The sequence below is a fragment of the Herpailurus yagouaroundi genome, unplaced genomic scaffold (assembly GCF_014898765.1).
Source record: "Herpailurus yagouaroundi ecotype Mexico unplaced genomic scaffold, PumYag 160, whole genome shotgun sequence".
NCBI lineage: Eukaryota > Metazoa > Chordata > Mammalia > Carnivora > Felidae > Herpailurus > Herpailurus yagouaroundi.
Genome location: NW_024412401.1, coordinates 11,743,268 through 11,769,760, shown reverse-complemented (window position 1 = coordinate 11,769,760; position 26,493 = coordinate 11,743,268). Strand labels below are relative to the sequence as shown.

The following is a 26,493-nucleotide window of genomic DNA, read 5'->3' as shown; positions in this document are numbered from 1 at the left end:
CCAAAGGAGAATTTGCAAATATTTTGATAGAATGAAATATTTCATTTCTCACCAATGTACCAGAGCTAAAATAAAAAGTGTAGGACATGGGTGCTGCTTTCATGAATATAGAGAGATTACATATAAAACTATATAACTTTTCTATAGTTTAATGTCTTACCATAGCCAATTACTTTATAATGAATATGATATAAAAGAGAAAACACTGCAACCTGAGATTCAACGCAATCTCTTTTCACATGAGAGTTCTGTTGAAGAAATATTTGCAAAGACAATTCACAGTTTAGGCAAAAAGCTGCATTTTTCTCAAAAGGTTCATTTCCTCATTCGAAAAGATTTTCATGGAAAGAGAGCTATGATGGTGAGACTTTACCACTTTAATTATATTTTAGTCTTTATCACAATGTATTTTCATTAAAAAGTGGCATTTACTGATTTTGAGATATTTCTTTTTTTTTTTTTTTTTTTTTTTTTTTTTTTTTTTTTTTTTTTTTTTTATTTTTTTTTTTTTTTTTTTTTTTTTTTTTTTTTTTTTTTTTTTTTTTTGCACTATGACTTGAACTTTTAGAAATTATGAGGGCTTCTAACTTATCTAGGATATTCTGCACCAGTGAAGGCAACAGATATGTGTTTCCTTAGGAACCATTCCCATTATAAAATCCATTACTAAATACTTCTGTATTTGCTTCTTTATTTGACCAAATTATTGAATCTTTTCCTTTTAATCACTTGGAACAATTTCCCATTGTAGGATTTTTCTATCAGTCTCCATTGAAAGTGCTACATCTGCTGGCTTTATATTTGCTATTCCACAAGAGTGTCAAAAGCAATCCAAAGGCCAGCGAATGATGAAGTCCACTGTGTGTAGTTATGAGCTCTTCATTTTCCATCCTGCCAAGTCTCTGCTTAGTTGTTTTGCATTCTCTTACTGTCTTCCTAGTATTTTCAGTTTTATTTCAGTTTATTCCTCTATGGATCTTTTTAAAAGAGTTAGGCATTAAATTAAATGTTTTATATTTCATTCCACATATAGTTCATCTCATTTTTTAGCTGTCCTTTCATATTTTAAGCTTCATTTTAAATATATATACGTACATATATGTACGTATATGTATTTAACCAGATCTAACTAGAGCTAGATCAGCAATTCGAAATGTTTTATTTTTGTAAAATACTTTTAAATGTTTTAATTATTGTTTGTATTTTTTAACTTTTTTTCTCAGAATAAAGTCCTACTTTAAGCTCTCTTTTTATAAAATGTGAAAACTGAGTTGGTAGTTTGTGAGACTTTTGCACTAGGTAACCTCACCTCTATGGAGATAACATTAAAGCCATGATAATGCCCTGTTCATTTCATTCCATTCCTACTTGCTCTTTAAAAGCGTCAAACTCTCTAATAAATCTTCCAAAAAATTCTAGTCCTCTCAAGTGAATTACTTTAGGTTGATTTGTGAAGAGGTCTTTTTGGCTACCATGTGTCATCTCACACAAATAGTCCAGAACACTGCTGACCTATTGGCTGATATTTCATAAATAATCCAACACTAATTTAGATTCAGCTTAAAATTTCAAGTTGAGGTCACTTGGAAATAATAAATAAGTGAAATAATCTGTGTGTTTTTCAAAGAGAGTGTGGTAATTTCAGATCCATTTCCAGAATTATGTTTAACATTGCCTCTTTTAGACTGGTGGGAAAATATCTACACAAAGAGGCAATAAATTTCTTAAGGTCCTGTCTCCAAAAGATAAATATTTTATAAAATCACTTCCACTGATTTGCTGGGAAGATTCCCATTAGCGCAAACATCAAGCTGTGTTGTGATAGTTTGCTCCTTCATTTAATAGCGCTAAATATACATTCTACCCCCAATGACTACTGAGCCAAAGCACAGACCAGTCAAAATCAGCAAGGCATTCAAAATAAGATCATGTAAGCAGATTCATCCTAAATTGGGCATAAAATTATTACATTTTAGGAATATTAGATACTGCTAAAGCATCCTTTGGGAATGAGAGTGGACACCAAAGACCAAAACATATATGTTGATGGTTATTTTGTTTTTAGAATCTTGATTTTCAGCTCAATTTATTCCTTCACATTATATAAAGCTTGATTTCCTAGGGGAGTTGGCAATCACTAGACTGCCAAATAATATTCCTTAATAAGCCTTGGCATTTGTGTTTCCAAATATAGCATGTATAAATAAATGTTGACCCTTTCAAGGAAAATCTAAGATTTTTTTTTAATTCAGACTGTCTATAAAACTGTCCAGAGAATGTGTGAATTTTATTGTTTTGTATTTTTCTTACCTTTTCACGTTTTTATTTAAACGTCAGTTAACATACAGTGTAATATTAGTTTCAGGTGTATAATATAGTGATTCAACACTTCCATATAATACCCAGTACTCATCACAACAAGTGTACTCCTTAATCCCTAACACCTATTTAACTCATCCACCCACCCATTTAGCCTCTTGTAACCATCAGTTTGTTCTCTACAGTTAGTAAGCTCAATTTCATTGTTCTGGATGAAAGTCCTCTGAAGATTTAATAAATTACACCAAACAAACAAAAAAGAGTTCAGACTCTCATTTTTTTTTCAGACTCTCATTTTTAAGTGTGGAACATTCTTTGTTTCCTATGGAAAGTAAAAGGACGAGATATTATCCTAATTGTACAGTGGCCTTCACTTTCTTATAATAGTCTGAATCTGTATTGAAAATCCAGAAAGACTGATTGTCTCTCTTTTCCAAACCTTCCTAAAAAAAAAAAATTCAAATTTGTTTTTGTAGGCTGGGCTTAGAGTTGAAGCTAAATGGCCTATAAATATTGCTGTCTTGGTTTTATGGGAGTATAGGCTGTCCAGAAACAATGGTTTTCTAGCCATCAATTTATAGGCTCTTGAATTGGAAGGGATAGCCTACATTCTTTTGATATATGATGAGCCTGAGGTCCTAAAACAACAGGTGCTTCTGCTAGGACCTTGGCAGGGCAATATGGAGAAGTGAGTTTAAGTTCTGTCTTCACTCAATTCTGTTAGATTTTGGGAGGCTGTCATATCTATTGGCATTAGTTTTCCTTCATTTATAAAATGATTAAAAAATGAAGGAAAACTGAGGCTAATAAATATTAAGTAGCCTCCTTCTTTAGTGTTATTTTAATAAAATGTAAGTTAAAACTTATATAAGCAACTCATTATACAATATATTTTAAAACGCTATTATTGATTTCTGTGTTCCAAGCATGGATATTATGAGAATTGAGTGATACATTATTTTCTCCCTATGCCCTCAAAACTAAATATCCAACAATATACTCACCATCTCTATGCAAATTCCCTGAAAGAAGCTCTTCTACAATGCGAGCCAAAAAGAGCATAGAGATTTCCCTTTAGGGGGGAAATACAGATCCTACCCAGTAACCCAAATTTCAATAGGAGATAATTCAAGCTTTTAATTTCTCAAGCCAGAAACTACAGCAGAGATCTGTTGGGTTGACCTCTTGAATATCTCTATAATTGGTACCATTTCTCTCTTTACAGCCATGATCCTATGTACATCAACTGCATTTATTACTTGAATTACTATCCCAATCACTAATAGACATTCCTATCCCCAGTTTTGCCCATTTTAACCCATTCTATAAAATGTGGCCTGTATGTGCTTTTTAAAATGCAAATCTGATGGCTTCACTCACCTGCTTGAAATGGTAAAATGGGTCATTTTCTTTAAATAAAATCCAATAGATAATAGTTACATAATGGTATGGACTTAATGTTTGTGTGCCTCCCTCACCAAATTCACATGTTGGACCCTAACCCCTAATGTGATAGTATTAGAAGGTAGGGTCTTTTGGAGAGAAAGGGAATTAGATTCAAATGAGGTCATTAGGGTATTAGGTCATTAGAGCCCCCATTATAACATTAGTATCCTTAGAAGAAGACTAAGAACATTAGAGCTTCCTCTGTCTGCCTTGCGAGGACACAGAGAGAAGACAGCAGTCCACAAACCACAAAGAGGGCTCTGACCAGGATCTCAATCTGCAAATCTTGATAATGGACCTCCTCACTCCAGAATTGTGACAAATAAATGTCTACTGCTTAAGCCATGTAGTGTGTGGTCTATTGTTAAAGCAGCCCTTGATAACCAAGACAGTAAACGGCACCACGATGTGGACCTGTTGTAATGAATACCTAAAAATGTGAATGTGGTTTTGGAGCTAGGTAATGGGTAGAGGCTGGAAGAGTGCTGTCTGAACATCCCCTCACCCCAAGCCATGAGTGCAAAGAAGCATTCCAACATCAAGTAAATTGACATGTAAGAGATCAAATTAGCCCTGAAGTCACAAGTAAACTACATACATCAATGAATCAGATTTCATAGCATCTACCCCTCCTAAACTACTTCTCAAATTCCATCCATGGCCTCATGGGGAGTACCTTATGTCCAGTTGACTAAGAAAGAAATATTTTGGGCTCAGTTTTGTGGACAAACTGCATGATATGTGGGAACTCTGCACAGCTACAGCACCATAATCTCAGTCTTGGGTGACCTAGGAGGACGATGGAGAAAGGAAATGCTCCCATAGAATAGAACTTCAAGCAGAGTACTTGGTTTTCATTTTTTACCTGAAAAGAGAGAAGACCAAAGGCACAGATCTTCATTGATTTATAGGTGGTGGCTAAAGTTAAGCTGGATGTTTGGGGATTGGGAATGAACATGATTGGAAGTTGGTGACAAAAAGGCCATACGTTGCCCACACAGATTACTAACACAACCTTCTAAGTGGTCTTCCTATTTCCAGTTTCATCATGCTCTAATACAGTGTCTAAAAATTAGCCTGAAAAGGCTTTTAAAATCTTTATCTGATTATTTCACTGCACTGCTTCAAATACTAAAAAACACTTCCCATTTCTCTTAAATTCCAAACTGTTTAACATATTGTAACCACTTACTATCTGACTCCAGTTTCTCTCTCCAGTCTTACACACGGGGCAGAGCGGGGGGCTGGGGAACCATAGTCTCCATTTATTCATGATTTTCCTTTCTTCCTGGAATTCCCTTTATACATACCATCTTTAAATCATTTAAATACAAGTTTAGACGTGATTTCTTCTGGGAAGATCTTTTGACCCATCTTCCCATCTTCAGATAGTTACCCTTTTTACATGTATTTATAGTATAGACTATATTTCTATATAAATCTTCCAGGGGTAGCTCAACACTGTACCCAGAACCATTCAAGTCTGATTCATACTTCAGATTCTAGGCTCAGTTCTGCAAGCAATAAAAAAAGGACAGAGATATTTATCCCTATAGTCACTTCTCCCTGTTTCTTCTGCCTACAATTAACTTCTTTCCAGAACAACTCAGAATAGTAGTGACAATTTTTTTCCAGAGTAGACTGCTACAAAGTAAGCCTCATTATTTGGTTCTAACAAGGTAATCATTAAACAGTCCAACATCAGAACATTTCGCAAAAGTGAGTAAATTATGGAAATCTATCGTCACGTTATTGCAGATACATACTCCATTTGTAAGTGCATGTGTGCATGTGAGTATATATTATAGATACCATAAAATTCTAAAGCTGAAATAGACCTCAAAATACACTTAGATCTATTCTTAACTTCAACAAAATGCCTTCCAAGTGATTGTGCATTTATGCCTTAACACCCCCAATCACTGAAAGCTCAATACCTCACTAAGACAATTCATTCCTATATTAATTATTTCTGACACAGAAGAATCAATTGCATATCAAGACAAAATTTCTCTACCTACAGTTTTAACCTAGTTTTATTCAGTAAAGCCTGTATTTCCCAAGTTTAATCCCTCTTACAAGAGTACTTTCAATATTTAAGGGCAATAATACAAGTTCCCAAAATATCAGCTCTTTTAAATATGTGTCTTCATATTGCACATAAACAACAATATTGTTGCTTTGTATAAGTAAAGGAAGGGGGGAAGGGAGAAGGAGAGGCTGTAGGGAGGAAGAAAGAGAGATATGAAATAAGAGAGATGGATATTTATTTGAAAGAGGAGGTTAGACTATGTATGAAAAAAAAAAGTCTAAGGTATTCTTTGTTTAAATCATCCCAATAAAAAGACATTATGGCCTATACAATTAATGATGCAGAAATTTTCCTTGAGAAGTTTGTTAAATAAATAGCTACATATAAACTGGAAATCATTTACTTTTCTCAGGAATAAAAAAAACATTTTCACATGAACAAATCTCTTTATATAAGTAATTTTTTTTTTTTTACCATTGGTTTTGGTTTTCTTCTATAATTTCCTTTACAAGCAACTGCTATTAAATCTCCTTGACATGCAACACTGGCAAAATTTAGAAAAGTAAAATCCAACAGCTTTTGGATATGTTCACCTTTCATTTTTGGAATTTGTTTGGGTGACTAAGGCAGGCAGATGCTTCTTTACATCATGTAAAGACTGAAGCAGATTTCAAGCTCAGTGCAAATGGCCCTGCATATTCATCATACTCCCTATTTATAAATGGCAAAGGCAACAGTGATCATGTTGATTAGCAATAGGCATCTGGTACTCAGGATCATTAAGAGGTTATGAGAATGTTCTAGGTGTCCTTGAGTCAAGAAAAGTAAGAGATGGTTAAAACAGACATAAACTGTCTACCAACAAAAAAATTCTGCATCCACTTTCATCTTACTCTCCTCCCATATACATTTATCAGAGGTGATATAAATCAGCACATTCACTATGAAGTAACCAATGGTTGTTAACCTATTTTGGCAATATTATCATGAAACAAATGCTCCCCTGTTGTCAGATCAGCCAATGAAAGCTTAGCATGATTCATATAGATTACTGTGCTACAATGTCAAATGGTGATGTCCAAAGAGCAAGCCATGGAAGTAATCACCATCAAAACACATATTTCTGGCATCCCAATCAGACAGTGGGTCTACATAGATACTCTCTGTAACTTTCATACTACAACTAGATAAGGAACCAAGAATGGATACCATTATTGCTTACTCCAGAAGTCTTGGTTTATCATCAAGAAACCTTTCCAAGATTATTTAAATGGAGGGAGATCTCAAGGAAAACTAAAGTGTTCTTTTATTTGAGAAAAACAAGAAATGTCGTGCATAAAAGTGACCAAAATCACCATGGAATATAGACACGTAAATGGAGGGGATTTGTGATGGAACCGGTATCTAGATACGAGACTTCGCTCTTATGCATCCACTTTTGAAAGTTAGTAACTGAGACCAGAGCTGAATCAGTTTTGAATGTTTTTACAGTTGTTGTTCATAGAGAAAACACAATCAGGTTAATTAGGTACCCTGAGAAGAGTGAATACTCCTCTTACAGCCACTACTCCAAACAATGACCATTTGTGATGCAGTCTTTTAAAGAGAAAGATATATATGCCTCCACTTTACCAAAAAATTATAAATTATAAATTTCTCTGCTTCTAATTTGATGAAATAGAGAGAAGATGTTTCTCCACTTATTAATGAAACTAAAAGTAGCATAAATACATAGAATGGGTGAAAAAGATCTGTAGGCCAAAGTCAGCTCTTTTCAGAGAATCTCAGGCTAGACCATAATTTCAGGGGTCTGGCAGCTCTGTTTCTCTCCACCCATATTAAATTTTGGTGATCCACTTAAACAGTTACCTAATTCTGATATTGACTCCGACTCCATTTCATCTCTCATGTTCTCAATACCCTGAAGATATTCATTTCCTTTACATTCTATGAAAATGTGAAGAATTATGTTATTGCATATGCCAAGCACTGGGCATACATGGTTTTATATCATCTTCACAACATCCCTGTGAGACAGGTATCATCAACCCTTTTTCCATATTAAGAACAAAAACTCAGAGATATTAAATAACTTACTATCTTACAAATTGTAAACAGTAGGGCCTGGATCCAAACATGGTACAGGAACATGTTTGTTTGTGTTTTCAACACAAAGATGAAAATATTTACTCTATGTCCCTTTATGGAAAAATTTTGCTTACTCTTGATATAAGATATATACCTTGGACCTGGTAAAAAAAAAAGTAGGTCTTTGATACTTTCAACTTTGTGGGGCAGATGATCTCTGTGACCATTACCAAAATTGTTGTTACAGCATAAAAGCAGCCATAAACAAATGAATATGGCTATGTTTCTTTAAAACAGAATTTATAAGAATTATCAGTGGGCCAGAGTTGGCCTATGGGATGTAGTTTCATGAACCTTGTCTCATACTATTTCATAAAATGTTCAACTTGATAAACAATCAGCCAAAAATTATTTTATACAATAGAGTTTTCGTACAGAACACTATGTGTGTTTTATTCAGAACATACTCTACATAACTGATCTAAGAGTTTTCATTCATAATATCATATAAGCATGGTCCACATCTGGAGTCAGCCTGAAGGTCTCAATGCCATTTGTAGAACCAAGTCTCAAACATAAGTCAGAAACCCACACTCTTAGTACAGATGGGGTCATAGGGCAGAAGCCATCCTGAGTGTATCTGAGAATAATGATATATCCACGCCTCCTTATCTATTACAGCATGCTCTCTTAAAATTAAACTTCTATATATTAAAAAGTCAAAATAGGATAAATAACATGATAGCATTTGGTCTATGCTAAGAGAGAAAGAGAAATGCATGGATTACATATATAAATATTTTGAAGAAAGAAAATATGTGGCTACTAACAGTTGAATAAAAACATTCATTTAAGAATTTTAATTTTTTAATGTTTTTTTTATTTTTGAGACAGAGAGACAGAGTATGAGCAGGGGAGGGGCAGAAAAGAGAGTGAGACACAGAATCTGAAGCAGGCTCCAGGCTCTGAGCTGTCAGCACAGAGCCCGACGCAGGGCTCAAACCCATGGACTGTGAGATCGTGACCTGAGCCAAAGTCGGACGCTTAACCGACTGAGCCACCCAGGCGCCCCAAGAATTTAAGAATTCTTAGGATACATTCCTCATAATTGTGTAAAGTCTTATATATGTGTGCGTGTGTGTGTGTATGTGTATGCATGTGCGTGTCTGTATGCAATCCCACAGAAAGTTTCCATTGTTCTTCTCTTTCATGTTTTTACTCCATTCTGTTAAGATTTTTGACACACTGTTACCTAATGAAACATGACATGTTTAATTAACTGTTTAATATTATTCTTCCATGATAGATTAGAAAATCCACGAAGGTAGGACCCGTAGTTTTCTTGTTCCTGTTATGTCCTAAGACACAAGTACAATGTCTGAGGCATAGTATCCACTTAATAAATAATTGTTGACATAATAAATTGAATGATCTGTTTTTATTTAGATGGAGCATAAATAAGAAAAACAATGCCCCAAACACTTTTTTTACACAAATAATCTTCAATGAGTAACATCTGCAACAAATTTATGATCTCATTTCATTTTTGAGACTAATTTTTTACATTTTTTTTTTCCTGGAGGGGCTGATAATCCATCCTTATAGGCATGCAGCAGAGAAGAAAGAATGCATTCATCTGGATCCTGCACTTTGTCAAATTGGAGAATCAGTCTTCAGCTGCTGTCAGCTTAGATGGTTGAACCGAAACTGCTCAATTAAGCCTCTGATGGAGTATCAAGTAGATTGCCACTTTGGGCTACTGGATCGATAATAATAATTCCTTGTATTTGTATAGCAAGCACTTACACTTCCAAAAAGTACTTTCACATTTATTGTCTAACTTTATCCTTACAAGAACGGGGTCAAATGTAAGAGTCGGATTACCTTTTCCGTTTTACAAATGAGGACAGTTCACAACCAGCAACGGTAACTGGCACCGTCAGCAGAGAAAGAACCAAGTATAAGACCCTAGGTTTCCTACATCTGAGGTAACTGCTTTGTTCACTAGATAATCCTGCCCCATGACATAATCACCTTCTACGAGGGACATGTAGCTTTATTCAAGTGTAGTAACAGAACCACAGTTAACCATTTATCTACCAGTTCTAAGAAGACAAAAATGATGAGGATCAAGCACAGTTGTTTAATGATCTGCTACCAGATCAGAGAAAGCATTGCAGGGGAGACAGTGTGGTGCAGTGCAACGATTATAGGCCCTGAGGCCAGACAAATGTGGTTTCTATTCCCAGCATTGGGACATATCAAGTTCCCAGACACATCTGAAAATAAGCCTGTAAGGTATGGCTACTAGGTTTGTTTTGTTTAGATTGGAGGATTAAATGTGATCGTGTGTGAGGGAGTAGGCATGTCAGCAGAATTTTTATTTATCTTGTCTAAGATTACTAGATGCCTTCCCAATGTCCACTGGTCTCTTCCATATCATCCATCTCAATAAAAAAATCCAATTTGATAGCGGTGGCATTTTATTCAATAAAACTCTTGTTTCCCAGAATCCAGATAAATAAGTGACCTGGCTTTGACCAATGACAAGTAAAAGCAAGTTGTCTGGTAGGATTTATATGGCTGAGAGATACAGCATATTCCTTTTTTCTGTGCCCTACCACTTCCTGCCCAGCATCTGAACATAAAGGTGGAGCAGACACCTGTGACCACAAGGGGGCATAACTACATCCTAAGGATGGCTGACAGGATTTTACAAAGACTCTGAGACCCTGATTGCATCATGGAGCCACAGCTACCCCTAAATACCCTACATTCAAATCTTCATCCTGTGACAGAAAATAAAGATACTAATTGTTTAAGTCACTCTTTGGGGGAATATCTGTCACAGCCACACAAAATTTTCATGTGATATAACTAATTTCCTTTTAGTCAATTTTTAAAGGATTTCATAATCCAAATGGCATGGCACTAATTGGTATAAATTTTTTAAAATAAAAATAAATAGATAATATGCTGATGTGCTCTGGGTCAGCTACTATACTAAGAACATGACTTAGTAACAAAATTCATTACAGATGAAGTCAGAGATCAAATTCAGGTAGGTGTATCAGACCCAGAGCATGAGCTTTCCCCATGATTTAGGGTCCAGTATAGTATAAGTTGTGTTTTTTTGACTTGCCAGGTACATACATCATCAGACATATATCTGAGCGCTTGATGTGATGCTCCATAATTAAATCCTTACAACACCTCTATGAAGATATGGGTGACTATTATTACATTTTGCAGATGAGGAAAGCAAATTTTAGACATGATGAGAATTTTATGAAGAGATGAAGGGAAGAATTTCAGAAATGATGAACTTCCCAGGAGAGCACATCTAGGGAGGAACAGAGTTACAGAGACTCAAATGCAGCAGAATTTGATTCTAAATCCACATTTCTAATGACTATAATATGCCGCCTATCCACCCACAGAATGTCAATGTCCCAATTTCTGCTAAGAGAAATTTGAGTACCCAAAGCAGAAAACTTCTTCGAGAAAGTCTAGAAGTTTGTTTGTACTAGTTGGAGAAGAGGTCACACCACATCAAGTTTTCACTTTTATTCAAAGCTGTGTTTTAGGGGTTCCATGCTGACTAAATCCATAAAATATAATATATTCTTCCATTAAGTCACTAATAATGTGACAGATTTCATACAGCTTAAGGAGTCAAAGACATTCCTCAGCATATTCTGAGTAGTGTTCTTGGTGGCTGATATCTACATTTGTAGAAAAATCCCATTGTTAACCTTTCAACCCCTAGGGATAGAGATAAATCAGTCTCCACTGCCTAGTAGAAAATTATCAGATTTCTTATTTCATTTTCAAAAAGTTCTGTCATGTGAAGCCAGACAGCAGCATTTCTGTTTTCTTCCCCCTAGCATCTGGAATACCCATGATCTAGGATATATTTCTGTGGATTTGGAGCCTAAAATGTCACCACATGCTGCTGCTAATAATAACACATAATAATAACTGCTGTGAAAGTTCTTTAGCTGTCAGCTCTATTTTTATTTCATTTAAAAAATAATAATTTCAATGTCCATTGCTATGCCTGAGTTCATTTACAAATCAAAAACATATTTCACATTAAAAAAAAAAAGAAAAAAAAACCAACATCCAGTTCATTCAAATCTTAAGCCTCAGGCAAAGGAATTGCCTAGGCTGCTAGCAAAGAAAGGTGGTGATTTTTTAAGTGGCTAGGAATTGAACTAGAGCACCAAAATAGTTAAACAGGTTCCATTTATAGAATCAAAGAAGTGGATTATCTTTGAATTTTTCTGGTTCAACTTACATCTATTGTATTAATATTACCTACTTCATGACCCCACACAAAATGCACAAAATATGCCCCATGCAATGATTCTTTACCCTGGTATTTCCTTTTATGGGATATTTATTCTGAGCCACTCCATTCCATTTTAAGAGTCTGAACGTCAATGGCAAGGTGTTCCTGTCTGTTTTGTTCCTGTTTATGTTCAGAGTAAGCTGTCTTCCCTGAAGCTTTTACTCCGTAGCTCTGATTCTGAGCTCTACGACCAAGAGTTTCTTGAACACATCATGTTCCAATCATTTAAGATGGCAAGCATTTAAGTCCCAAGACTTTTTGTGACGTGAAACATCCTATATATAAAACTTTATTTTATTTTCTCTTTTAGGTTAAAAATTCCTTAATTTTTTATTCCTGGTACAGCTACCACAATTTACAGGACAATGAGATGTCATGAAAAGATGTAACAAAAAGAAAAAGGAAAAGCTACATCAGGAACGCACATCTAATTGACACCACACTGCACTAATTCATAGTTGCACTTTTTGCAGAATGTGGCTAGGACAGTCCTGGACAAGAAGGGATTCCTGTTTAAGGTACAGTCACTTCTCTGAGTATGTGGATCATTGTTCCTCCTGTGGCAGATTTCTACAGTTCCTCTAATGCACTGGGGACGACTATCTCCAAGTCACCAGCAGCTTTCCTGACAACTCTTAACTCTCTCTCCTGCTGAGAACTGTAACACTTTTCTTCTGAGGTTTTTGTTTTTTTTTTTTTTTTTCTGGTTTGTTGTATGTTTGTTTGTTTGTTTGTTTGTTTGAAAAACCTTCTGCAACCATAGCCACCATTTCTACCACCAGACCCATAACCACCACCACATGGACTGTGGAAGCTTCTTCTCCGCAACTGCCCCCCTTCACAAGTCCATAATTGGATTGCTGTTGTCTACTATAATTCCCCAAAGCATTATAGTTCCCACCACCACCGTAGTTACCTCCAAATTCTCCTCCTTCATTGCCATCGCTATATCCTCTGCCCACCGCCACCATATCTGCCACCTTGGTTTCCATATCCTGGTCCACCCCCATCATAGCCTTCCCTACTACTGTAACCAAGACCACTGCCATAGTTGCCACCACCTCCGTAACTACCTCTCCTGCCACCACCTCCACCACCATAGTCTCCTCTTCCACCAAAGTCACCACCACCTCCAAAGTGGTCTCCATGACCCCTAAAGTTGCCAGATCCACATCCTTGACCTCTTTGCAATTCGGCTGACTACATTTCTTATTTAGAAAGGGCCTTTTTGGGGCGCCTGGGTGGCTCAGTCGGTTGAGCGTCCGACTTCGGCTCAGGTCATGATCTCACAGTCTGTGGGTTCAGGTCCCGTGTCGAGCTCTGTGCTGACAGCTTGGAGCCTGGAGCCTGCCTCGGGTTCTGTGTCTCCCTCTCTCTCTCTCTGCCTCTCCCCTACTCACGCTCTGTCTCTCTCTCTCTCAAAAGTAAATAAAAACATTTAAAAAAAAAAAAAAAAGAAAGGGCCTTTTTTACTTCACGATGATGCTCATTAATAGGGTGGTATTTCTAAATGACAATTTTATCCATGGTATCATGATCATCAAACATTACAACAGCAAATCCTCTCTTTTTTCCACTCTGCCTGGCTTCTGTAACTTCTACAGTTTCACTACTTGCTATATGTTTTCAAAGTAGTCTCTCAAAATATATTGTTCTGTATCTTCTTTAATCCCACCAACGAAAATTTTCTTCACTGTTAGATGGATACCAGGTTTTACAGAGTCCTCTCTAGAAACAGTTATCTTTGGTTCCACTACATGTCCAACAACCTTGTGTGGCCCAGCACACATTGCTGCGTCCACCTCCTCCACACAAGAGTAAGTCACAAAACCAAAATCCCTAGGGTGTCTGGGTTGTTCAGTTGGGTAAGCATCTGACTCTTGATTTTGGCTCAGGTCATGAGGTCGAGCGCCTCATTAGGCTCTGCACTGGCAGCACAGAGCCTGCTCGGAATTCTCTCTCCCTCTCTCTCACAAAATAAATAAATAAACATTTTTTTAAAAAATGGAGTATTCTCCTCTTTATAAAAAATAAGAAACAAAAAAAGCAAAAAGAAAAAAAAGCCTGGAACATTTTTGGGAGGTGGGGGGTCTCATCACCACACAATCTCTAAGTGTGCCCCATTTTCAAAATATTCTCTCCAGCTATCATGTGTAGCTCAAGTCACCAACAAAGAGTTTTTCAACTGCTCCCGTTTCTTTGGATCATGGCCCTCCCTTCCCCACCTGCAGCAGTGATGCCCAAAGTTGGGCTGGGGTGACCTTACCTCCATTTTGAGATCACCTATATATAAAGTTTTAAATAACTCTACAACATCAAAGATAGAACTTACTCAGTTGACTTTATAGAAAAGAACCCATGTTCAAAACTAGCAGAATCCTAGATGTGGTCTAAGGACATATATAACACTAAAGTGAAAGGGACAATAATCTTTCCCATGAAACCTTTCCATAAAAATGGTGTGAGGATGGTCCAGATTCCTTCAACGCCCTTGTTTTCAACAGCAATCATCACATAAATGCTCCATCTAATCTGACAGTATAGTAGGTGTCCTCCACCCCTGTGCCACACCCACACCCACTTTAACCCTATCCCTCTTCCTTACTTCTTGTCTCTTCCCTGGAGTTGCAATCAGTAGACCACTACTACCCACCTTTGGCATCAGCCCTTTCCTTTATGGAATACTCTTAACTAATCTTCCTTCAAATAACAGCTCATTCACTACTTCCCTAACCACCCAAGTCAAATATCATGTTATAAAACCTCAAAAGGCCATAGATCTCTGCATCCACAACTTGTAAAAGGCATCAAGCAGTGTGATTTTACATTTATTCAATAACCATCTGCCTATCCTTTTAGATTATAACTGCCAAGGGGAAGACAGACTGGTTCTGGTTTTGCTTATGTGTATCTTCAGCACTGGGCTCAAATCTTAGTTCACAGTGGATGATCAGTAAATGTTTGTTGAATTAAAGACTGGATGAGTAAAAGAAAAAAGAAATAAATATAATTTTTGGAGAGAGAAAGCAGATAGATTAGTGGCAATAGTTTTAGTACAATAAATGGACTGAACCTTAACTGCCTGTGTGTGTATGTATGTGCACATATACACCTGTATGTCTGCATATGTTCATGAATTAAAAGGAGGTGGCAGAGTGAGAATGTAGATAAGCAATAAGAAATAGGCTGAATCTCAGTGCATCAGCCAGTATCTGGAGTGGAGAGATCAGTAGAATCTCTGAATTAGATGCTCTTAGTTTCTTGGTCTCCTCCATGGCACAAGCAGTGAGGCTACTGTCCTTCCTCCATCCCTGGAGAAAGTGGAGGTTTTTTTCTCTGAAGAGTTGAACCAAAGTCCAAATTTAGAGACATGAGGCAGTATTGGTAGTGACAATTAGGATGGATGTAACATGAAATGAAGAGAGAGAGATAAAATGAATATCTGTGACACTGCCAGCACCTCTTGTAGAGTATATGCTATTAGGATTTTGCCACTTGGGTTGGAAATTAGAATATTCCTGTGTTCAGTCCTCAGAGAAGAAATTAGGTGGGATTGTATGTGTAGGAGATTGAATTGGCAAAGGACTATAGAGACTAGAGGGGAGAAAGGAAGAGGAAGCAAGGGAGACTTTAGGCTACTTGTAGGTGAGGGAGAGAGAAGGGGATGGAGAGGGGGAGGAGGGGGAGGAGGAGGAGGAGGAGGAAGAGAACAAGGAGGAGAAGGAGAAAGAACAGGAAGAGGGGAAGAGGAGAAGGAAGATGAAAAGGAGGAGGAGTATGAAGAAGAAAAGGATGGAGGAGGAGGAAAAAGAAGAGGGAGAAGAGGAGGGAGAAGGAGGAGGAGGGGGGAGGAAAAAGGGAGGAAGGGAAGAAAAAGGTGATGATTATCTGGCACCCAGAATTAAATCAAATACCACTTACCTATTTTTATTGATACAAAGAATGCCTTCCAAGAGCTTGCACAAAACTCAACATACATCTTTTGTTCCATCTCTTTATACTGAACTGTGGAAACATCCATGTATTTTAAAATTAAATATTATTTTTCATTTCCATTTTCTGAAATCAGATACTGAGTCCTCCATGTTTTGTTCACCCCTTATTGGGTCTTCTACACATACATTTACCAAATCCCTGACACTCAGGTAACTCTGAAACAGTTTGTAAGAAAAAAAAACAAAGACTGGTTTTGAGAAGATCTATTTTATTTTAAATGTTTGTTTGTTTGTTTGTTTGTTTAATTTAGAGAGAGAAGGAGACGAGCAGAGAGAGAAAGGGAGACAGAGAATCCCAAGCAGGCTTCTCATTGCCAGCACAGAGCCTGATGTGGGGCTTGAACCCATAAACTGTGAAACCATGACCTGAGCCGAAATCAAGAGTTGGACGCTTAACTGACTGAGCCAACCAGGCGCCCCTAGAGAAGTGCTATTTTAGATGATGGCTGAAAGAGCTATGCTTCAAATGTGTAAGCGCCTGCAGAGTAAAGTGAATAACCTTTCTGTCAGTCTGCTCTTAAGCAAGAGAGAGAAAGTTGCCATTTATGTAGAGGATGCGAATATATATTTTTTAAATCTAAATTTATTCCTACAGCATCCTCCCAGGGTAACACTAGTTATTAAATCTCTGGTTACATTTGCAATTGAGCAAGACTTGAAATGAATGAGCCCAAGGATCAGGAATTATAACTCCTTTCATTCTGAAAATGTAATTGCCTCCAGTGTGCCATGCTCTTCACACTTGAACTGTACGTGGAGCATCTACTGGGGTGTGTGTCAAACTTTTAGCTTAATATTGTTTCATTCGCTTTTACTATCGGTACATGTTTCTATTCGTAGCCATTTGCCAAAGTTTAAATTATAGCTGAATCAATCTTTCACATCACATAATTCACAAAATATTTCTATCATAAAGTCATCAAGGTGATGCTAAATGTGTCTGGGAGGAGGGACGGGTGGACTGGGAGGAGGTGTGTGTGTGAGAAAATCCTATCTTCTACATTCTCTGTCCAGAAGTTTCTATCACAGCAATATTAAAGGTAACAAAATATTTTAAAACTTGTTTTGGATTCTTCACTGTTCCCTCTCTGTTTGACTAACACTAGAATATAAGCCCTGAACACCAAAATCAATGCCCCACATGTAAGAAAACTTGTTTAATAAAATATTTCAAAAATAGTATCTCTTAAGAATATATCACTTCTCAACATGGGAACCCTTGTTCCTTATGAATTTTAGACAATGTTTTGTTTTTGTTTTTTAATGGAAATTTAGAGCTTCCCATATTGGAAAGTCTGATAGCAATTCTTACTTCCCTACACTCTGTCCTCTGTCTTCTTCCATGGTCCAGTACAGAGTTGGTTATATTTTTTTTATTTCTTCATCATTTTTCCACATGCCACTTTGTTATCTTCTTAACCGCTGACTAGAAAGGGAAAGCTGTTGCTATCTCACTCTTTTTCTGAGACACCTGGAAATATGAAAATCCTATCATATGCACCTTTCATTTTTTGATGAAAATTTTCAGTAGACTCTATTAGGATGAAAAGAGTCCTTCATAGGTTTCAAAGAAAAAAAATGTTATGTGTCATCAGCTAAGTAGTATGACTGTGTAGTGTGCATGCTACTGGAGAGAAAGCATATTGAGTGGCTCACTTAACACTGATAATATCCAAGTTTACCAATTCCTCTCTCCATGCCTCAAAAAATGGTGTGAAGGAAAAACATCTAAATACATGTTCCAAATTAAATCCATAGTTTGTATGTGAAGAAACAAAAAAGCAAAATATGTGAATTTTCTCAAGGTTTTTACCAGAAAAAAAATATTTGTTAACATCAGTGGAGACAGAAATCTTGATTATTTCCAACATTGACATTGGGTAGCATACATCAATACAGAAGATGAGAAATTTTTTAACTTTCCGCAATCCATACATGATAAATACTTTGAATAGCTACATAAATATCTATTAAGCAAATGCATAATATTTAACTGTTATGTACTTTTCTCATTGTTAAATTTGCTTTCCTCATAGCTCAGAAATTTTGGTGAAATTCTAAAGGACACTAAGGGTATTATATTCCAATATGGTAGCAGCCAGTAGAAGAGGGGGGAAAAATGAAAAAAAAAAAAAGCAAAACCAAATATAATTCTAAACAATGTAGTTGATAAGTTTTTCTTTGAAAATAAGAAAAGGTATTATGTTATAGTTTTTTGGCTTTTACTAGCATTAAATTTCAACAAATATTTTAAAGCTCCTATTGTGTTACCAAGAAACAAGAGCAAAACATTTCTATTTAGAAAAATATGTATGTAAGTCCTGGCTAGCCAGTTTGAAATAAATTTTAAAAACGACCTTTTCTTTGGTTGGTTCAGTATACATTCTAATCAAAAGAGCTATTCATTTATCTTCAAAATCTCAATTTGGAATCCTTATTCTGAATTTATTTCTTCAATTAGTTTGATGCTGAGGGTCATTAGGATTTCATCCCCCACACACACCCGAACGAAGTTGGTTCCTTTTAGTTTTTGTGAGCCTACATTAAAAAAAAAAAAAAAAAAAAAAAAAAAAAAAAAAAAAAAAAAAAAACAAAAACCTAAAACAAAAGACTCAAAATTCAGTCAAGTTGTTTCCCATCTTAGTCATGTGCCTCCAAGTTTTGGTTGGAGAAAGTTCCCCTGTCACCCTGGGTAGAAGAGAAATGTTCTTATCTAAGTTAACTCTGAGTTTACATTTTATAGACGAGCACCACTGTAGACCATAGGCCAGTTATCATAAAATGGCAAAACAGGAAAAAAAAGGTCTGACCTTCATTAGACAGGAGAATCCTTACTATATTTATAGAGAATTTGTCATGACATCCATGTTTCTAGACAACAGGGGATATATTCAGACATATTTCACCCTGAAAAACTCATCATGAAAATTTATCCAGAACTTGGAAACAGAAAAAGAGATTATTGGGAATATTTTGAATATAGTATTGGGAGTAGCTCACCCTTTCTGAGGACTATCTGATTTTCTAGGGTGTATAGCTTTGTTTGATCACAAATAATCAGAATATTTCACAACTGTAAAGTATTAGGGATGAATTTTTACAAAACTGATAGTCATGCATATGATTCTTGTCTAAGAGAGTTGCAAATGATTCTTCAACAATAGCAATTCAAATGGTTTCTGGTCAGGAGGAAAAGTAATCCAAAGGTTACTGTTTTTCGTCTAGTAGACATTAACCATTATTCAGTCATGGACTAATTAGCAAATTTATCTCTACATTTCTTTAACTGAAAAACTATAAAAATCCCAATTTCTCAAATTTTTCTTCAAACCAGGTTTATTATCTTGCTGGTTCTTTCATTAGAGTTGAGTAAAAATTGACATATTCAGTCTATATTGTTATGAGAGTCATGTTTTTAACTTTTTGAAAATTATACTTTAATACTCTAACAAAAGTCTTCAACTAATAAAATAGCCCTCCAGTGATGAGAGCAGAACAAAAGGCAGATCACAGGAACACAGAATAAGCTGGCAGGCAAATAGAAAATACTCAAATTAGAAAGCAAGTTAAAAAAAGGTACAGAATTAAATAGGACGTGAGGGAATCCAGTGTCTTAGGGCAATGCAAGAGTCCTGGAGCACCATGTCACAAAATGGTGAGTAAGACAGGCTTCTCACAGAGGACACTGACCAAGAGCAGCAAGGTAGCTTACTATAAACCTGCAAGTGATGTTTCAAAAACAGACATAAAAAAAGAAGAGCATGACGAGGAACATAAAAGAATTATTTGAAAGTAAATGTGAATTATTCCTAGGAAATAGCATATTAAGAGTTGGAAAGCACTGGCTGCTGTGTTGTAAAGAACTGAGTTCTAATCCTAGGCTCATTTACCAGATTGTTTTACAAAATTTAGGCAATATATTTAAATCCTCTATGCCTGCATTTATTCCCAAAGAGAGGATAATGACACTGCTTGCTTCTTAGATTTGAGATATGAAATTTGAAAGTGCACATAGCATTTAGCACAGTGTCATGCACATACTAAAATAACTTGATAAATGCTAGCCCTTATTATTTTTCATGACTTGGGAAAATTTTGGACAGCAATAATCTACAGTGCATTGAAAAGCCATCATACTTTCATTATTAATTGTACGTAGAGTCTGGTGGATCCTGGAGATAATTGTGTTGCTTGAATGCTAAGATAGATATAAATGCTGGATACTTAGTCTGCCCTGAATAAGGGTATTCAATAAAGAGTAATTATGATCCAGATACAAGACTGCAATTCTCTAATGCAATCCAGACTGGACAAGAATCGTGTGAGACATATATTAAAGCAGATCTAGAAAAATCTAGCCAGGTCAAAAGAAGTAAAATTGAGTGAGACCAAAAGTGAAGTATTCAGGTTGATTAAGGATACTTCCTCTACCCTTCATAAATTGTAACCTTATATCTCAATCTTTTTAAATATTAAAGTTTATGACCTACAGGTGTCAGGTTCACTGTACAAGAAGAAATGTGTCTTGTTATCATGCCACTATATGTTCATGCTTTCAAGTAATCTCTATACCCCATATGGGGCTCACACTCATGACCCTGAGATCAAGAGTCACACACTCCACCTAGTGAGACAGCCAGGTGCCCCGCATTCGTTTATTTCTAATTGTTAATATTGTCCTTCAAAAATACCATTCTCCATATAACCTGCTCTTGCAGTGGGAAGATCCATGAAAAGAACCCATTTCAGAGAGGTGTGAGATCAACTGGGGGGGGGGGGGTCACATAACCGCCAATCTTGTTATCATTGCAGTAGGGCTGCAGAATCGAGCTGTCTGTTCTCACCATACATTCCCTCATTTTATAGATCATAAAATGGCAATGTTGGAAGGGCCACATCTATCCCTCTCATCTCAGCTGAAATCTAAGCTCAGGAACAACTGAAGATCAACTGTTTATTTGTAACAGAATGAGATTTAGGATAAAAGAAACGGTAAAATCCTCTGAAGATTCTTCCTCTTGGCCTGACATCATTAGAATGCTGTAAGTCCGTATTGTGCCAAAAACTCAGCTCCACAAAATATACGTATTTGAGCACAGGGCACCAAAGAAATACAACACACAACTCACTGTTGCTCTTTAGTCCTCTCTCTGTTCATAACCAGAGGAAACACCCAGAATCTTAACTTGGATCCTCTTCCTAAACTCTTCCTTATTCTGCTTCAGAGAAAGCAGGAAAAAAAAAAAAAAAAAACATGTTAATCTTGGAGTTACATGGGTTTTAGGCTGAGAAAAGAATTGCCCTCCATTGTAGCCAATGCACTGAGTCTATAATAATCAACATTCCTGTAAACCGAGTGGCATGACAGGAACGGCATGAAACAAAAGGAGAATTTCTATGGAATAATCTAAGGGATATCCTTCCACAGTCTTTTAGCTTACTTAGAGGAATATAAAACATTCCCCTGTCTTTCTGATTTTTGAATATTTCTAAGTGTCTTTAATATTTTAGATACATCCTATTTTCCAATATTCTCTTTAGGTATTTTAAATATTTCTATGTTAAAAGGAGAGCAAAAAGGTTACTGAGTATGTGTGTGGAAAAATAAAGAGATGTATAATGATTATGAAACAAACTCATTTCACCCTTAATAGTAGAAACTCTCAAAGGATATAATAAAAGTCATAGGTTGTAATCCACACTGACTAACACATTTGGAAAACCAGCAATTGTGATATCAGTAACATTTAAAGGATATACATAAGCAAATCAAACTTTCACAAGAAAGAAAATTAATAACCATAAAATTAAACTGGTAGGAGAAATTACCCTGAATTTGGTGACTATTTTTAAAAAGATTCTCCACTTTATTTAAATATGTTCCTTCCCTTCCTGACAGTAAAGGGAGGAAGGACTAAAATAATCTAATTTTAAAAATGTTCCTATTCTCAAAGGGTTGACTTTGGAGTAACTTTCAGAATACACTTTTTAAAAGATAAATAAATCCCCCAAATATAACTGACCAGGAAAAGAGACATAATATGCCTTCTTGCCATTTAACTACATCATATTTTTGACTATCAGTTCTGAAAGTAATACAATTGAGTAAAAATATTTGAGTATATTGTTCACACACAACCATCCTTGCACACCGCTTAAACAGCAACATTCTCTGATGTTAGCAAGTAGATAAGGTTTTTTTTGCTCTCTTAATGTACCTATTGAGTTTCCTTTACAGGGTAAAAAGAAAAACAAAACAAAACAAAACAAGGATTCAAGGGGGTGGGGAGACTAATATCCAGACAGCAGCTGCAGAAGATAATGGATGGGCTAACTTTTTTCATTTTTAATCACATGGACTAGATAAATAATTTAAAAACCTTAAATATATAATGCTCTCAAAGAAGGGAAATGGACCAGGTTCCCAAAGATATTGACTTCCAAAGTGCTATATGGAGTGGCAAAGTATTAAATTTTTAAATATTCTGATCCTAATCTTTACATTACAGACTATCTGTGTATTGATTGGAGCAGTGTGTTTTCTTTCTTCTACCGAAGGCCATTTACAGATATCACTGGCTGTCATTCTGGGAAATGCATTATTGCACCATTATTATCTCCTCACATAATCAGAGTAAGTTTTTTTTTTAATACATAAAGCTTGCTATATGGTTCTAATTTTCATAAAGCAAAGTTTCCTGTATACTCATTTTTCATTAGAGTTCATTAAGTATTTGGAGGTCGGTTCAACTCTGAATCTGAAGAGTGAAACTGGAAATCTGTTATTTATAAAACTTGTTTAAGAGTACAATGCAATATCTGTTAACTTTTATAAGGACAGAGCAATGACTCTAAATCATTAGATCAGCTCCTAAATGAAAAAGAGATGAGCAAATTTGTCACAAACACTCTCTCTCTGCAGTGCTATTAGAAAGTGAGGATTCACTATGGAAGCATTTATTGATTCACATGATAAACAGTGCATACACATATGCCTTCAATTACCCAGAAACTTCATTCTTTAAGAAAGATTCCAATTAATGTATTTCTGACTGTTTATAGTGTTGAGGACCACATCAGGTGTAAGCCTCCTCTGCCAGGCCTACAAAGAGCAAAGTCAATTGATCCACTTCTGTTTTTACCTTTGCAGCAAATACAGGCACCATGGAAAATGTCACGAAAAGGCTGATCACATAATCATCAATGTAAAATAGTAGCATCACTTCATCCTTGGCTAGTACTAAAATAAGTGGTGTTTCAGGAGTTATCAACCTTTCAACATGCTAAAAAATAGTAATAATTCAAGGAAAAGAAACAGAAGGGAGAAGAGCAACTTTTGAACTATTAGGCACATTGAAATACATCCATAAACCGTGTTTAGGGCTAGAAAGATCACAAGATTCGATTTTTGAAACAGATTGGTCTTTTATTAAATCATATCATTATCAACCAAGATATTCCTCTTCCCTGTGCCAGTCCTGACTCTAGCCTCCTCCTATCTTTAATTCTGCCTCTTAGCTCTCAGCATTATGCGTATTACCTAGTAAAGAACAAGGATTATTATCCTTGTTCTTTACTAGGTAATATGCAGCCCCCAGCTCCATGTAATTGTTCATGATGGTATTCACTGTAGTTTCAAGGTCATGTTTACTTCTGTCATTCTTTTATTATTGTCTGCCTCACTCACTAGACCGTAAGCTAAATGAGGTCACCTCCCCCACCTCCTCCTACCTCACCCTCCCTTATCATTGAGTCTCAGGAACTAAGCACAGCACTTGACAAGAGTCAAATAAATCTTGTTGGGGAAATCAACAAATGAAGGAATTAGTAAAGAAATGAAACTGTGAATCTCAAAGACAGATAATGAGCAATTAAATTTTTCTGCAGGTCTTATCAAGATAGAATAACAAAACAGCTCAGATGAACCTCAACTCTTGGCTAGTCTGTAATGTTACACATTGGGAAACTGAGACCTAGAAGGCTTAAACAAACGGCCAGTGGCAAAAATTCCTTCCACATCTCCCTAAGCATTGCTACCAGTTTATTATTTAAGAAACTCACATTTTACAACAAAAGGATTTATTAATTATTGCCATAAACATTATGTGCACAGTGTCCTCAATTACTTAAAAGGACTTCATTATTTAAAAAGTTCTCCAATTAAGGGGTGCCTGGGTGGCTCAGTCAGTTAAACGTCTGACTTCAGCTCAGGTCATGATCTCACAGTCCGTGAGTTCAAGCCTTGCATCAGGCTCTGTGCTGACAGCTCAGAGCCTGGGGCCTGCTTTGTATTCTGTGTCACCCTCTCTCTCTGCCCCTCCCCTGCTCATGCTCTGTCTCTGTCTCAAAAATAAATAAAAACATTAAAAAAAAATTTTAAAAAAAGAAGTGCTCCAATTAAGACATCTCCCGAATGGTTATAAGTGTTGATAAAATGAGATGTAAACACATTCTACCTTAAAGTGTGCATACAAAGTAGTGGTAAACATGCTTTTAATACTGTCTAATTTTTATCTGATGCAAATAAACTTGTTTGTTCATTGAAGCCCTAAATGCCTGCAAGTTGTATAATCTTTGCAATCTTCTTTCCTATATGCCACTATGACACTTAAAAAAGAACAGAGCACCCCGCTGACAGATCTAAAAATTCCATATATTTTAATATATTCTGCTACCTGATGATGTGCCATCTGATACATTTTAAATAAATGTTTCATCTTCTCTCTCTGCTAGGAGGTGATTTTACCCTGAAGGGCACCGTTTTATGAATTCAATAGCAAATACTACAGTAGGCCTAGAAGGGGCCTTGGGGGCTTTTCTTGATCTATTCTTGAATCTTCAAACAGGAGGATATCTTAACCATTACATAAACAAGTATTGGCCCCTGTGCTGACACCGTAATGAATTCAGGACAGAACTAATGAGAAGTAAGCAGTGAACGTTAAAGTCTAATCATCTCTAACTCTTTACCTCAGTTCCCTTCATTCTGATTTTGCTCTGGATGCTGAGTGCGACAGAATGCTAACACACAGGTTGAGCTGATTTAGAGATACAGGGAGTGATATAAAGACATATGAAAAGTTGTGATAGGAGCCTGGCAGTTCAGCGACTGCCCTTTACCTGGGGAAGAGCAGAATGCTTGCAGGCCTTCTGTGGAAGTCATTGCCTACTCCAGTATTCAAGCTTCAGAATTAAAAAACAGAGAGATACCAGTGACGTACAGACATCAGCTGAATGCCTAATCAGAATCTCATATTGCATTGTAAGGCCATTTCCCTGTCTGTTCTTTATCTGCATTTCCTGAATAGTTTAACATCTATATTGATTTCTCTAATTTATGTGATGTTGCATCAAACGGTGACAATGCATTTTAAGGCATTTCAGACTATCTGCTTATTTATTTTGGCTTTCTTTTTTATATAACTCTTAGTTTAAGAAAAACTACATAAATCCTGTCTCAGCTACAGACATCTTAATGATACAGCTCAGCATTACACAATTTTTTCTACTATTAAACAAATATTTTAAAAAATTCTTCATCCCAATGTTAATTCAGTTCCCTCTCCCTGTATTTGACTATAAACCTGGGGAACATGAAAGAATTTCCTTATTGTCCACACTAAAAACAAACAAAAAGCAAAAAACTTCACACCTCTGTAAGTGGACTAAGTTAGCTACGTGAGCTGGTCCTTGCTGGCTACTTGGCAGATAAATTAAAACGAAAATAAAGTCATAATTATATTATAAAATATAACCGGGGCTGGCTACATGATTTGTCATATCCATTACAAAATGAAAACATGGGTTCTTTTATTCAAAAATTACAAATTTCCAGATAGTAGGGGCCAACTATTAAACCAAGCATGGGACCCTTAGGTCACTGTGTGATGGCATAGCTCGCATACCCATGTAGCTGGCCCAAAATATAACTATCATTTTATTCTAATTACTAAGAATGATTTCGTTAATACATGTTCTTTGAAGCAGCAGGGTATTAATGACTCTAAAGGAAGTTCTTCTTTTGGTTGATATCTGTTTGGTATTTAAACTTTTCAGATGATGCAAGCGGCTTTAAGATATGTGATCACTAGACTGATGAATTGAAATGGGCACAAGCAGAAAAAAAAAAAAACTTTTCATAAATAATACGTTTACGTTACTTCTCAGAGAAAGCAACAAAAATACCGGAGAAGTTTTTTAAGGCTTCACCGCATTTAGAGATGTTTCACACTGATAGACTAAGAATGTTCAAACAATTA

The 26,493-nt window shown here is 36.1% G+C and overlaps 1 pseudogene; it reads right to left on the bottom strand.

Moving 5' to 3' along the window:
* Positions 1-11,089: 11,089 nt before the first annotated feature.
* Positions 11,090-14,511, bottom strand: LOC121035168 (heterogeneous nuclear ribonucleoprotein A3-like; annotated as a pseudogene).
* Positions 14,512-26,493: the final 11,982 nt, after the last annotated feature.